Genomic DNA, 14,922 nt, shown 5'->3' on the forward strand with positions numbered 1-14,922 from the left:
TGTCTAATTTCATGCTGACTAGAGAGCTGCTTACCTGGTTATGGCACGTTATGGCACATGCCCACAGGTCCACAGGACGGCTGGAGTTTGGGCTGTTAAAATCTGTTTGGCATTTAAACATATTTATTTGTCTATAAAATAATTTATTCAGCATGGTACAGTGTTAATCTTCTGATCTCTATGAAATGTTTGCCAGTGTATAGTTGAAACTTGGTATATTACTTTACCAACCCATTTATTTGGCCCATTTGTATGGGAAATAAATGTTGCATAAGCAGATAAATCAAAGGCGATTGGATTGTTTGATAGTTTTTTTTTTTTAAAGATTTTATTTATTTGACAGAGAGAGAGAGACAGCGAGAGCAGGAACACAAGCAGGGGGAGTGGGAGAGGGAGAGGAAGAAGCAGGCTTCCCAGTGAGCAGGGAGCCCGATGCGGGGCTCGATCCCAGGACCCTGGGATCGTGATCTGAGCCGAAGGCAGACGCTTAACGACTGAGCCACCTAGGCGCCCCTGATAGTTTTGACATTAGGGAATATTTTAGGTTGTGATATACCTACTTTTTTAAAAAACTGAAGTTATTAGCAGTTTCATTACTTACAAATTTACTGGTTTGCACATCTGGTAAGCAAAGGAAGTTCTTATCTAAAAAAGACAAGTTCTTACTGTTCTAGAATGATTGAATTTTAAAGCACTGAATTGTCAGAAGTATATATATGAATGTATGTTCTTTTAGTTATTAAAAATAAGATTAGCAGGCAAAAACTGAAAAAATAAGGCTATATCAACAGAAGAAAAAGTTAGAATTAAGTACTGAAATGACCAGTTCTTAGAAAACATTTCCTGTTATCTTTTTTTTAGAACACAAAGAAGAAATTTGAAGTTGTTCAGAATGCTAGATTTAAATACTTGTATACTTTCATATTTTAGTTGGGATTACTTGATATTTAATGTTTCTCTTTACACATTAATTAATGAGTATTAATTTTTATTATAAGTGTGGGATTTGTTTTTTAAACAGGTGTGGGAAGGGCTTAAAATTTTTTAAAGCTTTTTTGAGTTATCATAAAGATTTGTCTGATCTCATGATGACTTTTGTTTCCTTCTTAAATGCCCAGAATTAAATTATACTTCTGATTTATTTTTTTTAGAAGAGATGTAATAAAGTACCTTACCTTGTAGTAAGAACTTAGTGCATTAGATAGCTTAAAAGTACTGGATTCACTACTATGAATAACTTCTGAATAAGTGTTCTGAATGTTCCTCTTTTCTTTTTGCTGTTACCTTAGTTCAGGCTTCATCATTTTTTGCTTGGATTTATTTAAACCACTGTCCTACTGTTTTTTCTGCTTCCAGTTTCCTTCCTATACAGTGTACTCTCCACACTGCCTTCCAGCATTGTTTTCTTAATGATATTGTGTAACTAACCTCCATAAAATCTTTTGATAGTTTTTAACTGCCAACAAAATGAAGTCTAAAATCTGTAACATTATATCTACAACTCTGGAAATTTGGCTTCCATCTGTCATTTTGGCCACATTTTTCAGGAGGCTCCCCTGTTCCCCAAGCTGTATCCCCTTGAGCTCCTCACCTTGCCCAGGACTTTCCAGGTGCTTTCATGGCCTCTTGTCTTCATGTGCTGTTCTGCCAGGAAGCCCTCTACTCACTTCCCAGTGGAATCTGTCTTTTAGTGCTACCTCCTGGTGCTCCTTAAGTCTTTCCGGTGGGCCTCCTTTGTGGTGACCTGCTTCCTCCCCCTGCAGTTAGGGATTGTAATTCTATTGTGATTGTTTGTAGGTGTGTCTTTTTCTCTTATTTACCATGGTATTCCCAAATATATATACTTAGCCTACTGCAGACAAAGCTTTTGTACAGGAAAAATAAAGCATAAAAGCTGAGTAGGTCTTAGGTTCCATTGGTTTGTCAGAGGAAGGATCTAAAAATGCATCAATGCTCCCCTTTCTGGAGGGGGCTGGTTATGGGTTCCTGCATGGTTATCTTTCAGGGTGTGTTATTTTTAGAATCATTTTAGAACCTCAACACAAATGAAGACATGAGAGTTTGCATTGTTTTAGTACAGCTTAGGCTTTTAGTCCAGAACCTCCAGGTTAAATTATAATGAGGCTCTTCACTAATGAAGTGAGTCTTTACAGGATCTTTACCATCCTTGGCTTGGTTTACAAAACCGTATCTCCCCCACCCCATCCTGGTTCTTTAGCTGGCTGTTAGGAATGAGCCCCACAGTCACCACCGTGTTTGCCTGTTGGGTGAGACTGGTAGTTCTAGCTCTCTTGTTGTGCTAGAGCTCAGCCTGACTGTAGCCTGCCTGGCAGGATGTTGACCACCTGCCAGGGTGTGAGGTCTTCCTTCTCCTGGCCATGCCTTTCAAGGGCCACGTGTTCAGCAGTGGAGCTTTCCTCTGTCCATAGTGCTCCATTCCCAGTTTCCTTCTCTGCCTGGCCTGTCAGTGGAGGACTAGCATGCCTCCTGCGTTGGAGTGCCTGAGAGGCAGGAAGACAGGTGCTAGTGTTTACTTGTGATAGAAATTGATGAAAAGTTAAACTTTGAAAATAGTGTTAATATTGTTAACCTAATGTCTTCTATGCCAAATCTGATTCTCACATAGAATAGGCACTAGCCTCTTTTTTCCCTGCAGCCAGGTATTATTGAAGGTTCATGCTTGCTTTGTATTTTATTGTTTTTAAACTGCTTTCATATATTTCATTTGATTTGTTAAATATCTGAGAAGTAACCAAGGCAAGTTATATTGCACATTTCTTATAGATAATGTCTTGAAGCCCAGGTTTCTTGGGAAACTTCCAGGACATGGTCCATGGCAAAGCTCGTAATAGACTCCGAAGAGTGTGTTTTCCCTGTGTTAGTATTTACTAATCAAATAATTCTCAAACCTTCTAAAGATTAGAGAAGGGTTACTGCAGTGCAATTCTAAAAAGAGATCTCATACTATTTCTATTTTTAAAAAATCAATAAATGTATATTTTTTCCTTAAAAGAAAATATCTTGAGAGCTTGTGAATGTGTATTTGGTGAGATTGCCAGGTTTTAGTGGAGATTCAGGGAGCATGCTCATGGTTGCAGTACTCCACTGATTGATCGCTCAGGTGAACCCCACAAGCCACAGTAGTGGTTTTGAGCATTGTGTGTTTTCTTTTTTAAAAATTCTTAGTCATTTAGTGCTACAATGAATGATTGTTTAAATACCATGAATCTAAGGGGCACTGAGGTTTAAGTGCAATGTGGATAGAGAACATGCAACTAATAATGAGACAAATCATGATTCTGCAGACCCACCCAGTAACTCCTCACCGGGTTGTGGTGAAGGTATTTGCCTCATTAAAAATTCTGTACTGCACATTAAGATGGCCCTGGAGCTTCAAAATTAATGCTAACCAGAGAAAATTGAATAATAATTTTATCTAATTTGGCTTTTTATGTATTAAAAATAGACAACTTGGGCCTGGAGTGTTATTTATTGAGGAACATTTGCAAATAACTGCTTGAAATCTTCTCTTACTTCAATATGTAGAAATAAAATATGAAGGTTATAAGAAATAGTTTTTTAAAAGTTTGAGACGTTAGAGTTTAAAAAAATACTGTAAGATGTAATACATAGAGAAAATTTAGTCTATATATTTTATACATAAGGCTTTGTTTAGGTCTGCTTATATGATGTTTGATGCCAACTCATGACTTTTTTTTTAAAGATTTTACTTATTTGTTTGACAGAGAGACACAGTGAGAGAGGGAACACAAACAGGGGGAGTGGGAGAGGGAGAAGCCGGCTTTCCGCTGAGCAGGGAGCCCGATGCGGGGCTCGATCCCAGAACCCTGCGATCATGACCTGAGCCGAAGGCAGATGCTTAATGACTGAGCCACCCAGGCGCCCCAACTCATGAGTTTTCTTACATAGTTAGTTTAAAGGAAGTTAAATAGCATCTATCATTGTTAAATAGAACCAAGTCAAAAATTTAATTGTATAACCAAATCCCTGTATGATTAAATGCATAGATAAGTTCCAGGAAAGCAAGAAGATCTCCAAAGACAAAACTGAAAAGGCACCAAAAACATGAATAGTGAGTAGGTGATGCCCTGGCTGCGTTGGTCAGGACAGCGAGGTGGTTATATGGTGACAGAGGATCACAGGCGCATAGAGGCAAGGAGATGGAACTGAGGCCCCTCTGAAAACCTTCAGCAAAAGGGCCTCCTTGTTTAACACAGACACACAGACACATACACACACACTCACACCCTTTGCCCACTGATAGGGGAAGACTGTACTGTCAGCCTTAGTTCTGGGTAGAGAGTTACCGCACAGGCCTTTACCTCCTAGGAGTTGGGGTTCAGTATTTAACAACTGCTGGGAAATCCCAAGACAAGAAATTAGCATAAAAGTTGTTTCAAAGCATTATGCATCATTTTGTCATTTTAACCTCGTGTGTAATACTTTTAAGTAAATTTTAGTTAAAAATGGTTTATATAAATATGTAATTAAAGTTGGTTTTAGAAAGTTCATTTACTATAATTCAAGATTCATAATCCATATATGTTTTTGACCTGGTCCTATTTAACTATGACATGTGTTGTTTAATTGCCTTTAAATTAATTGTGTGAGAAAACTCAGGCCTGACAATAAATGTTACATAAGCAGGCCTAAATAAAACCTGGTTTCATTTTATCCTAGCTTTTGTACACTTTAAACTTTTACTCTTTCTTAGTAATTTGATATTGGTTTAGTTTGTTAAGTGTTATCATCCCTCAAAGTCAAGAATGAATAACGTAGTCTCTTTTATTTTAGCTACCCTTTTCTGTGAGTTTTTACAAAGATCTAGTATTTTAATCTATGTAGTTAATTTTGTGAGGTGATTAAAAAGAATGAATCTAAATTTTTTTTCTCTGTATTATTCAACTCTAAGGCAATTTATATAAGAATATTACTCTTATCTATTATTTTAAATATTTTATTGTGTTCTGATCTTTTCTATATTTATCTATAATTTTTGGATTTTTTGACTAGAAGCTTATAGCTCTTAGAATCACTGCTCTTTTCTTATTTCCCCCTTTTTTTTAAGACTATAATTTCTCTATAGATTTGATCCCATCTACTTTCTATCATTTAGGGATTTCTTAACATTATTAGTCTACTGATGGCAGTCTTGTCTTCTAGCATAGTTCATTCAGTTAATTCCTGTTGGCCATTTATTGTATGCTTGGTATTATTACAGCTGCTAGGGATGGTGCGGATTAATTGATTGATTGATTATTATATATTTTTCCTGTCTTCTATGATAATTCATCATCTTGAACCAATCTCCCTGATTCCTCTTTTCTCTCTACCTGTTAACTTTACTGGCCCTTTATCTGGAATACAGTGTTAATTTGCTAATTGTTAATTTGGGGACATTCTTGGGTCTTTTTCCAGATTGGGAGATTTTGTGGTCTCTGTTCGAATTGTCTCTGATTTTGTCAGCAAATATGGGGGTCCAGTCTTTTCTTTTGGCCTTTCCTCTTTAGCTTTGTAAACTGTTTTGGCCTCTCATGGCCTTACTGTTCAAAGAAGATCTTTTTCAATCTAATGTTCAGAAATCCTCAAGATTCCAAGATGGTTTCTACAAATGTACACATCCTTCCTGAATGCATCTGTATTGTAGGATCCTTAATGTTTACTTTTCCTATGTCATATTGGGCTTGCATGAAGCATACTTATGAGGCTGATGATTTTGTTTGATTGTCCTATGTATCTTGACTTCTGTTGCTTTTTCATTAATATTTTAATTTTAGACAATTTCATAGAAAGCCAATTAATCTGTCATTATACTTTATATCATTCCAGATTACCTGTCAGTATTTGTGTTTGGAGTATTGTGTAATTATAATTAGTGTGTACATATAGTTTATATCCTTTTTATTTTAATAATTTATTTTGCATACATAAATTTTCTGGTGGCAGGAAGAGTTGTCCAAGACTTGGAAATGGGCAGAGGAGATCCTGGGTGTTCTGTCAGTGGAGTCCTAGGCATTGTGTAGTAGACCGTGGTGGTCATCCGATTTTGTAGGGGTGTGTATCTTTGGCTGATTTTCTATTGACTTGACTATTTTACATCTCTTTAGGATTAGAATTAACTTGTACGAAAGTAAGAGCAATGAAAATGATTCTGTCTGATAGAATTGATTCCTTTTCTATACAAAAGATAACCCCAAACATTTAATTATGTTGTCCCATAGGATACTATCCAGTTTTGCATCTATTAGCAAATTGATTTTAGCATTTCCAGTTACCTAAGTATATCTGTGTTTTTCACATTTTTTTTAAAAGATTTTATTTTATTATTTATTTGAGAGAGAGAGAATGAGAGATAGAGAGCACGAGAGGGAAGAGGGTCAGAGGGAGAAGCAGACTCCCCGCAGAGCAGGGAGCCTGATGTGGGACTCGATCCCGGGACTCCAGGATCATGACCTGAGCTGAAGGCAGTTGCTTAACCAACTGAGCCACCCAGGCGCCCTGTTTTTCACATTTTTGTTTGACCTGGTCTTAACAAAAATTAAAACCATCTGGCTCTGCTGGTAAAGGATGTGAGGAACAGAAAGGATCAGGGTACTCAGAGGGGAGCTGCAGTTAGCAAGCAGCAGTAATACTGTAGACGACATAGAAAATGGGGGTTCTGGTGGTAGAGCGTCTGGTAAATACTCAAAAGTGTCCACCAGGATACAAGCTACCAAGACATGTCACTCAGAATCAGATCCTGCCTATCTAGATCTATTTTCTAGATTCACTTACTAGTTCTACCGTCACCAGAGTCAGGAGGTGATAAAGAGAACTGGGAGGGACAAAAACTCTTAAATATAAGGATGAGTAGGGACTCAGAAGATGACCTGACATTGGGAAAAGCCAACACTGTGAGAGGTACCGAACTCAATGTATTGCTCAGAATAAATAGACAAAGAGAAGATTTCAGGGAGATTTAAAAATATTTGATCTAGCATTTTAGACATTTTTTGGCGGAGGGAATTAAGGATATCTTATTCTCAATATTGCCAGAAATGAAAGTTCTATAGTCATTAGATTTAAAAAAAATCAAGTCCAGACAGTTTGCAAGATATTTTGACCAGACTTCAAAGAATAGGTGACTTCAGTTTCTTTCTTTTTTTTTTTTTAAGATTTTTAAATTTATTTTTTGACAGAGAGAGAGAGACAGCGAGAGAGGGAACACAAGCAGGGGGAGTGGGAGAGGGAGAAGCAGGCTTCCCGCTGAGCAGGGAGCCCGATGTGGTGCTCGATCCCAGGACCCTGGGATCATGACCTGAGCTGAAGGCAGATGCTTAACGACTGAGCCACCCAGGCGCCCCTAGATGACTTCAGTTTCATACAAATTTGTTCAGAGATTTGAAGATGGAACGAACACTCAGAGTTTTATGGGACTAATATAATCTCGATACTGAAAGTAGACAAGGACAGTATAAGAAAGGATCATTATAGGCCATTCTTATTTGCGAATACTTGTGAATCAGAAAATATTAAGCTGAATTCAGCCATGTATGCAAAAAATCATCATCAAAGAAAATTTTATTTCAGGTATGTAAGATTGGTTTCACATTAGAAAATCAATGGCTGTAATTCATATTAGGAAAGTAAATGAGGAAAAAAAAAGTCAAGCGAGCACCTCCAAAGAGACACAAAACACATTTAGCAAAATCAGTAACCATTCATGATTAAAAAGCAAACTAAGAACTTGAGTGAACTTTCTTAACTTGATAATGGATATCTACTCTAAGTCTGTAACTGACATTGTACTTAATGGTAAAAATGTAAATAGTATTTACTTTAAAATTGGGATGCCGTCTTAAATCCTTTATTTCTAATAATAACACTGTAATGGAGTTACTAGTAGTACAATTTAGACAAGAAAAGGAAAACTTGAAAGGAACAAATAAAATAGTCATTATTTTATTTGTTAGATGATATTGTCTATTGAAAAATCCCGTAGAATCTAAAGATAAATTATTCAAGTAAAAAAAAATTTAGCAAGGAACCTGGATATAAGATTAACATAGAAAGGGCGCCTGGGTGGCTCAGTTGGTTGAGCGACTGCCTTCGGCTCAGGTCATGATCCTGGAGTCCCGGGATCGAGTCCCGCATCGGGCTCCCTGCTCAGCAGTGAGTCTGCTTCTCCCTCGGACCCTCCCCCCTCTCATGGTCTCTCTCTATCTCATTCTCTCTCTCAAATAAATAAATAAAATCTTTAAAAAAAAAAGATTAACATAGAAAAAATTAATATAGATTAAAATAGAAAATTAATATAGAAAAATCAAATAACAAAGAAAATCTAAATAAAAATATTTTTATAGTAGCAAGATAGCCTTAAGGTATTTTGAAATAAATTAGACAAATGATATGCAGAATCTTTATGGAAATAATATATGGAAACAAAAAATCTCATTGAAGGATGTTACAGGAGACTTAAACAAATGGATAGGTTATTCTGTGTTTATGACTTTCTTTATACGGTAAAAATAACAGTTCTCAAATTATTTTTTAGAGTTTATGCAATTCTAAAAAGAGTTCCAGCAAATTATCTTAAAGAATGTAATAAGCAGATAGTAAAATTCTTATGGAGGAACAGAGAGCCAAGAATAGCCAAAGCAATTTTGAAGAACATGGTGATGGTACCTGTTCTATCAAATAAAAAAGGAACAGAGGACTGGAATAGACATGTCTCCAAAGAAAACATATGTGTGACCAATAAGCACATGAAAGACCTCAGCAGCACTAGTCTTTGGGGAAACGTAAATCAAAACCGCAGTGAGGTACTTCTTCACACCCACTAGGATGGCTGCTAACAACTGCCAAAACCCCCAAAACAATAACAAGTCATGGTGAGCATGTAGAGAGAACGGGACTCTTGTACACTGTTGGTGGGCATGTAAGATTGTGTGGATGCTGCGGAAAACAGCATGGTGGTTGCTCAAAAAATTAACATAGAACTACTATATATGATCCAGCAATTCCACTTCTGGGTATATACACAAAAGAATTGAAAGCAAGAACTCCACAGATATTCCTTTATTTATTTATGAAAGTTTTTATTCAAATTCCAGTTAACATACAGAGTAATGTTAGTTTCAGGTGTACAACACAGTGAAGCACTTGCATATACCTCCTGGTGCTCATCGCAAGTGCACTCCTTCACCCCCATCACCTATTTCCCCCGTCCTCTCGCCCACCTGCCCTCTGGTAACCAGTGAGCCTAAGGTCCTCCTTCTCCACCGCCATCTTCCTCTCTTTCCTTCACAGACCTTTCTATGCTTATTTTCCTGGCAGCATTATTTATAATGGCCAAAAGGTGAAAACAACCTAAGTATCCACCAATGGATTAATAGATAAACAAAATGTAGTTTGCATCTACAATGGAATATTATTTCACCTTAAAAAGTAAAGAAATCTTCTGACACATGCTGCAACACGGGTGAGCCTTGAGAGCATTATGCTGAGTGAGGTAAGGCTGACACAACAAGGTAAATACTGTGATGCCACTTATATGAGGTCCCTAGAATGGTCAAATTCATTGAGACAGAAATAGGATGGTAAGTGCTAGGGGCTGGGGGTAGGAGCAGGAAGGAATGAGGAGTCATTGTTATAATGGGTGCAGAGTTTCAGTTGGAGAATGTGAAAAAGTTCTGGGGATGGATGGTGATGGTGATGGCAGAACAGTGTGAATGAATGTATTTAATGCTCTAGAACTGTACATTTAAAAATGTTCAAAATGGTAAACTTTATGTTCTGTGTATGTTACCACAATCAAAAATAAAAGTAAATAAATGACAAAGATGGCAGTTCAAATTAGTGGTTCCATTTGGCCACTTTGGTATGGAAGTTTGGTGCAGTTGGGAGGGCCACATGGGTGCCGCAGTGGTTGTGATGATGTTCCTTTAAGTTGGGTGGTAAATCCACAAGTATTTAATAGACATACAGAGCTAAACAGTATCCTGTCATTATTTAAAAATAGGAAGGAACAAAAGGCTCTTTATGTCTTGGTGATGGGCTCACATTACCCAAATTGAAGCTGATAGGTAAAACTAAAATGCCAATTTATTGGTTTTCAGTGGGAAACTGTAAAATACACATGCGTGCACACCTATCCACCCAAAGCAGCTTTTATTGAGAGCTGGAGGGAATGTGGAAATCAGGGAGAGATGGGCCCAACTCAGATAATGGAGTGAGGGCAGATAGCCCTAAGGTTTATGTAGTATTTTGGAATTCCTAGTGCTTTTTGTGTGAATGTACTGTTTGCCATATAAGCGATGTGACGCTACATCTAAATCATGTGGCAGTATTTTCTATTATATTCTACACTTTAGTATTTTGTACATTTTGCTCTAGTAATGTGATAAAAACCCTAATCTCTGTTTTGTTGTGTCTTTATTGGAGTTTATGCTTGGGTGTTTTATGAAACCAATAGTAAGGTATTGACTTCTTTTTTATTAAGTGTCTTACGGGACTGAGGATTTGACCTCAGCATGAGTTTACTATTATGGGATTGAAAATTAATGTTCTAGTAAAAGAAGCTTTTATGTATTTTGCTTTATTTCTTTTACTAAATTAGAGGTTTGTCTTAAATATGTTTTAAGCATTCTCCCCCACCTCCCTATTTCCATGTCAGTTTGTCTTTGGTGTCTTATTTCTGTTGTGTGAGGAGGTGGAAAGCACAGGCTTTGAAAGCTGACAGACCTGTGTTTACTGTGAGTGCAGGCAAACCTTGAACAGGGTGACTGTAGGCAGATTATTTAACTTTTTGGGGTGTGAGCTTTCTCATTTATAATACAACTTACCTTCTAATTTATCATGAAGGTTCAGTGAGCACATATAAAACAACTGGTAGGAGCTTGGCAAATGTCATTTCCCATCTCTTTTCTGTGAAATTGATAACTAAAGATTATTGGAAAAGAAGTAGAAGGAAAGGTCTTTACTGGCTGTCCATTAAGTTATTTTGATATGATGTAGTATACCGAGAAATACTTTTTTTCCAAATTTAGAATTCCGTTTTAAAATTTTAACATAAATTCTTTGCAATCTTTTTATGGTTCAGTTCTTTTATTTACTTGTTTCATTTACTTGCCGTATTAATTTATTTACTTGCAATCTTGAGGATTTTTGTTTGTCTAACATCATGGGAAGTTTCTTATAAATTTGAATACAGTGAACATCTTAGTTAAATAAACTGGCAATCATAGTGTTTTTATTTTATCTTATCCTAAAATATATTCTCTCTGTCAAATTTTAATAGCTTGAACATCTTATAGTTTTAATCTTTCCATCTTAAATAGATTAAATGCAGAAAATATTAATATTAAAAATATTTCACTGTAGCTTAACAAAGCTTTCTGTAAAGCTGTTTTCTTTGCCCTGGGACCAAAACTTTTTTTTGTCCAAATTCTTAATGATCACCTTGGGAGCAAAGGGGGGAAATGTGTGACACTCTACTGATGCTTGTTTGTAGCTATTTTCATGGTTTAAAATAATTAAGACCTGCCTTTATTTTCTGTTCCTTATTAGTGTTTCTGTCAATCTTCCCCAGATGACAGCATATATGTTTGGTGCAGTCTTTTTTTTTTTTAATTAATTTATTATTTTTTAAAGATTTTATTTATGTATTTGACAGAGAGAGAAACAGCGAGAGAGGGAACACAAGCAGGAGGAGTGGGAGAGGGAGAAGCAGGCTTCTTGACAAGCAGGGATCCCGATGTGGGGCTCGATCCCAGGACCCTGGGATCATGACCTGAGCCGAAGGCAGACACCTAACGACTGAGCCTGTTTGGTGCAGTCTTGATGGCATGCTGAGCAAACCGTATCTTAGTGTTACTAAGAGACTCTTTTTGTTAAATGAACAGTGGCTTGATACATATTTTAAATGTTCTATAATTGTAGAAATTTTTACCAGGCTTTCCTGATGGGTGGAGCCATAGTATATAATATGGTGTTTACATACCTTCTGAGAGGTCAAGATGTCCAGGCAAAATCTTGTTTAAATGTTCATCACCACAGAAACATGTCAGCTTATTGTTAGAGCTTTTGTGTATACGTTGTAATTGTCACTTCATTGATCTTCAGCACAAAGCAATTAAATGTGTAATTGACCAGCACGAAAAGTTCAAAAAGCAATAACTATTTTAATGTTTTAGACTTTTACCCATTCAGTGCTTATTTAAATGTAAAAATAAATCTCTGTTTACATGTATTTCGTCTTTATTAGCCTACTTAATTTAACCTGTTACTATGTTGTGATGGTTGTAATTTTTCAAAATAATATTGATATGAAACTAGTGTAATTATGTAGCTTGCTTTTCTTAAAAACAATGTAGTGTTTCAGAAAGTGTTAGCAGAAAGAAGTACTTAGTTTCGATGCTGTTTTTAACTAGTACATTGAGTGCTTATTGAACTATGATTTTAATAAAAGGGGTGGAGTTTCATTAAAGTAACTTAGGTTCATGGTTTTTGGGAGGGATTATCCCAGTATTTATACTGGGGATAAAAATGTTATGGAGTTCTTGAAATCTTAGTAATATATGATAGAGGATAAGCATTCAAAAGTACTTGAAAGAAGTACAACTGTTTAAGTTCAAGTTCTTATAGTTTGTGATCTTATTATATTCAGGAGACTTTCCTTACTTTTTAAGATAAACAGGGAAACCTTTTCCCCTCTGACAATGTTTTGCCACTTTATTTGCAGGGTATTTCAGTCAGTTATTCTGACATCTGGCACATCTTTCAGCTCAGCATATGCGAGAATAGAGTTGATAGGAACCTTCCCCTTGGGGATCCTAGCTCCTCATTCTGACTCTTAATGGAAAAATGAGCAGTAGGCATATTTTTTGCTTATATGCTGTCCTGCTGGTGATTAGTGGTAGCGATAAAAGCTCTCTCAATGCTTTCATTACTTTTGCAGGCAGAATCACGTACAAAAGTTTAAAAATCTCACATATTCCATGCCACAAAGCCTGTACTTTTTAGGCTTTGTCATACTTTTATGGTCTCAGGAAAGGTAGTAACCATAGTTTATGTATTTTTGGCACTTGCAGGAGCCAGTCAATTCTGAATTAACAGATGAAGTCTCTGGTTATTTACAGCCCCATTACCCCTCTTCTCTCTGTCCTAAAGTTGTTGAGGATAAAAAAAAGCTGCCACGTCGCATTTAATGAAAAAATTTATATTTTTCTATTGGTGTTGCTAAAGCTCATAAATGTGACACTTCACTGATTTCAAGTTGGGCTGATTTTTGTCTCGTTTAATTAAAAAAAAAAAGAATACAATTAAAAGAAAAACATAACTGTCCTGGCCTCCTAGTGGACTGAGTCAGAATAACGGTTATTTCTTCCTACAGCAGTTATCAGTATTTCATAACACGCATAATCCTATCCAACAGTTTTGATGACCTGCTCTGTGGCAGCCTTTTCTGTACATGTAATATTGCTAATTCACTCTTTTGTGCTTAGATTGATAACTGAAAATGAGCAGATTTCTTTCTGTGTTATTTACTATTTTTTTTAAAAGATTTTATTTATTTATTTGACAGAGACACAGCGAGAGAGGGAACACAAGCAGGGGGAGTGGGAGAGGGAGAAGCAGGCTTCCCACGGAGCAGGGGGCCCGATGCGGGACTCGATCCCAGCATCCCGGGATCATGACCTGAGCCGAAGGCAGACGCTTGACGACTGAGCCACCCAGGCGCCCTATTTAGTACTTTTCAAAAGAAATATTGATAGTAAATTTTGAACCACTTATATGATTTGACTACAGAGGTCTTTTTTTGCTAAATGATTTTTATATGACTGCTTAAGCATGTGAGTATACATTTTAGACATTTCTTCTTGATATTATTCATATATCTGTAATAGAAAAAAGCATCTTCTTGGAATAAAACAGCTTGTTTCTTTTTAGAAAAACTGTTCACATATAATTTATTTTTTTTTTAACACAAAGAGATTTATTGAAGGACTTGGTTTGTCAGTGTATGGGAATAAGTGTGTGGGTCTTGAACCTTAGTATCAGTGTTAGATGGGTCATATGTAGGCTGCATTTTAAAAACTTCTTCTTAATGAGAGAATGTAATTTTTCTTAATATAAACAGAAGGGGGCAGTTTTTGAATTAAAAGTAGATTACCTCTTTTTGACATAAATGCTAATGAAAATACTAAGTAGAGCAATAGCATGTTAAATGAGGTTACTTTAACCAAGCTGTTTTTCAAATAATTTTATATCAAGGTTAAATTTAGAAAAATAACCAGAAGGTAGGGGCGCCTGGGTGGCTCAGTTGGTTAAGCAACTGCCTTCGGCTCAGGTCATGATCCTGGAGTCCCGGGATCGAGTCCCGGGATCGAGTCCCACATCGGGCTCCCTGCTCAGCAGGGAGTCTGCTTCTCCCTCTGACCCTCTTCCCTCTTGTGCTGTCTCTTTCTCTCTCTCTCAAATAAATAAATAAAATCTTAAAAAAAAAAGAATAACAAATGGATTAAAAAAAATAACCAGAAAGTACTTGAGAGTACAGAGAGTACTTATATCAGATTTTATTAGCAACAGGCTGTTAATCTTCTCTCATCAATATGGTAACCATTAGCCATGTGTGGCTATATAAATTTAAAAGAACTAAAATTACATAAAATTAAAAATCAGCTCTTCATTCATAGTAACGACATTCTAAGTGCTTGATAAACACGTATGGCTAGTTGCTATCTTATTGGATAACACAGAACATTTCCATCATCACAGAAGGGTCTTTTGGACAGCACTTTTGTATGCTATTAAATCATAAATAATTTGTTTCATCTATATTTGTTTTGTCTTTAATTATTTTGTCTACCATCTAAACAGCAGAAGACAGAGTAAGACCCAGCTTTAAGGATCTATGTGTAT

The sequence above is a fragment of the Eumetopias jubatus genome, unplaced genomic scaffold (genome assembly GCF_037043125.1).
Source record: "Eumetopias jubatus isolate StellerSeaLion01/CBP00866 unplaced genomic scaffold, mEumJub1_p1.0 scaffold_36, whole genome shotgun sequence".
Lineage (NCBI taxonomy): Eukaryota > Metazoa > Chordata > Mammalia > Carnivora > Otariidae > Eumetopias > Eumetopias jubatus.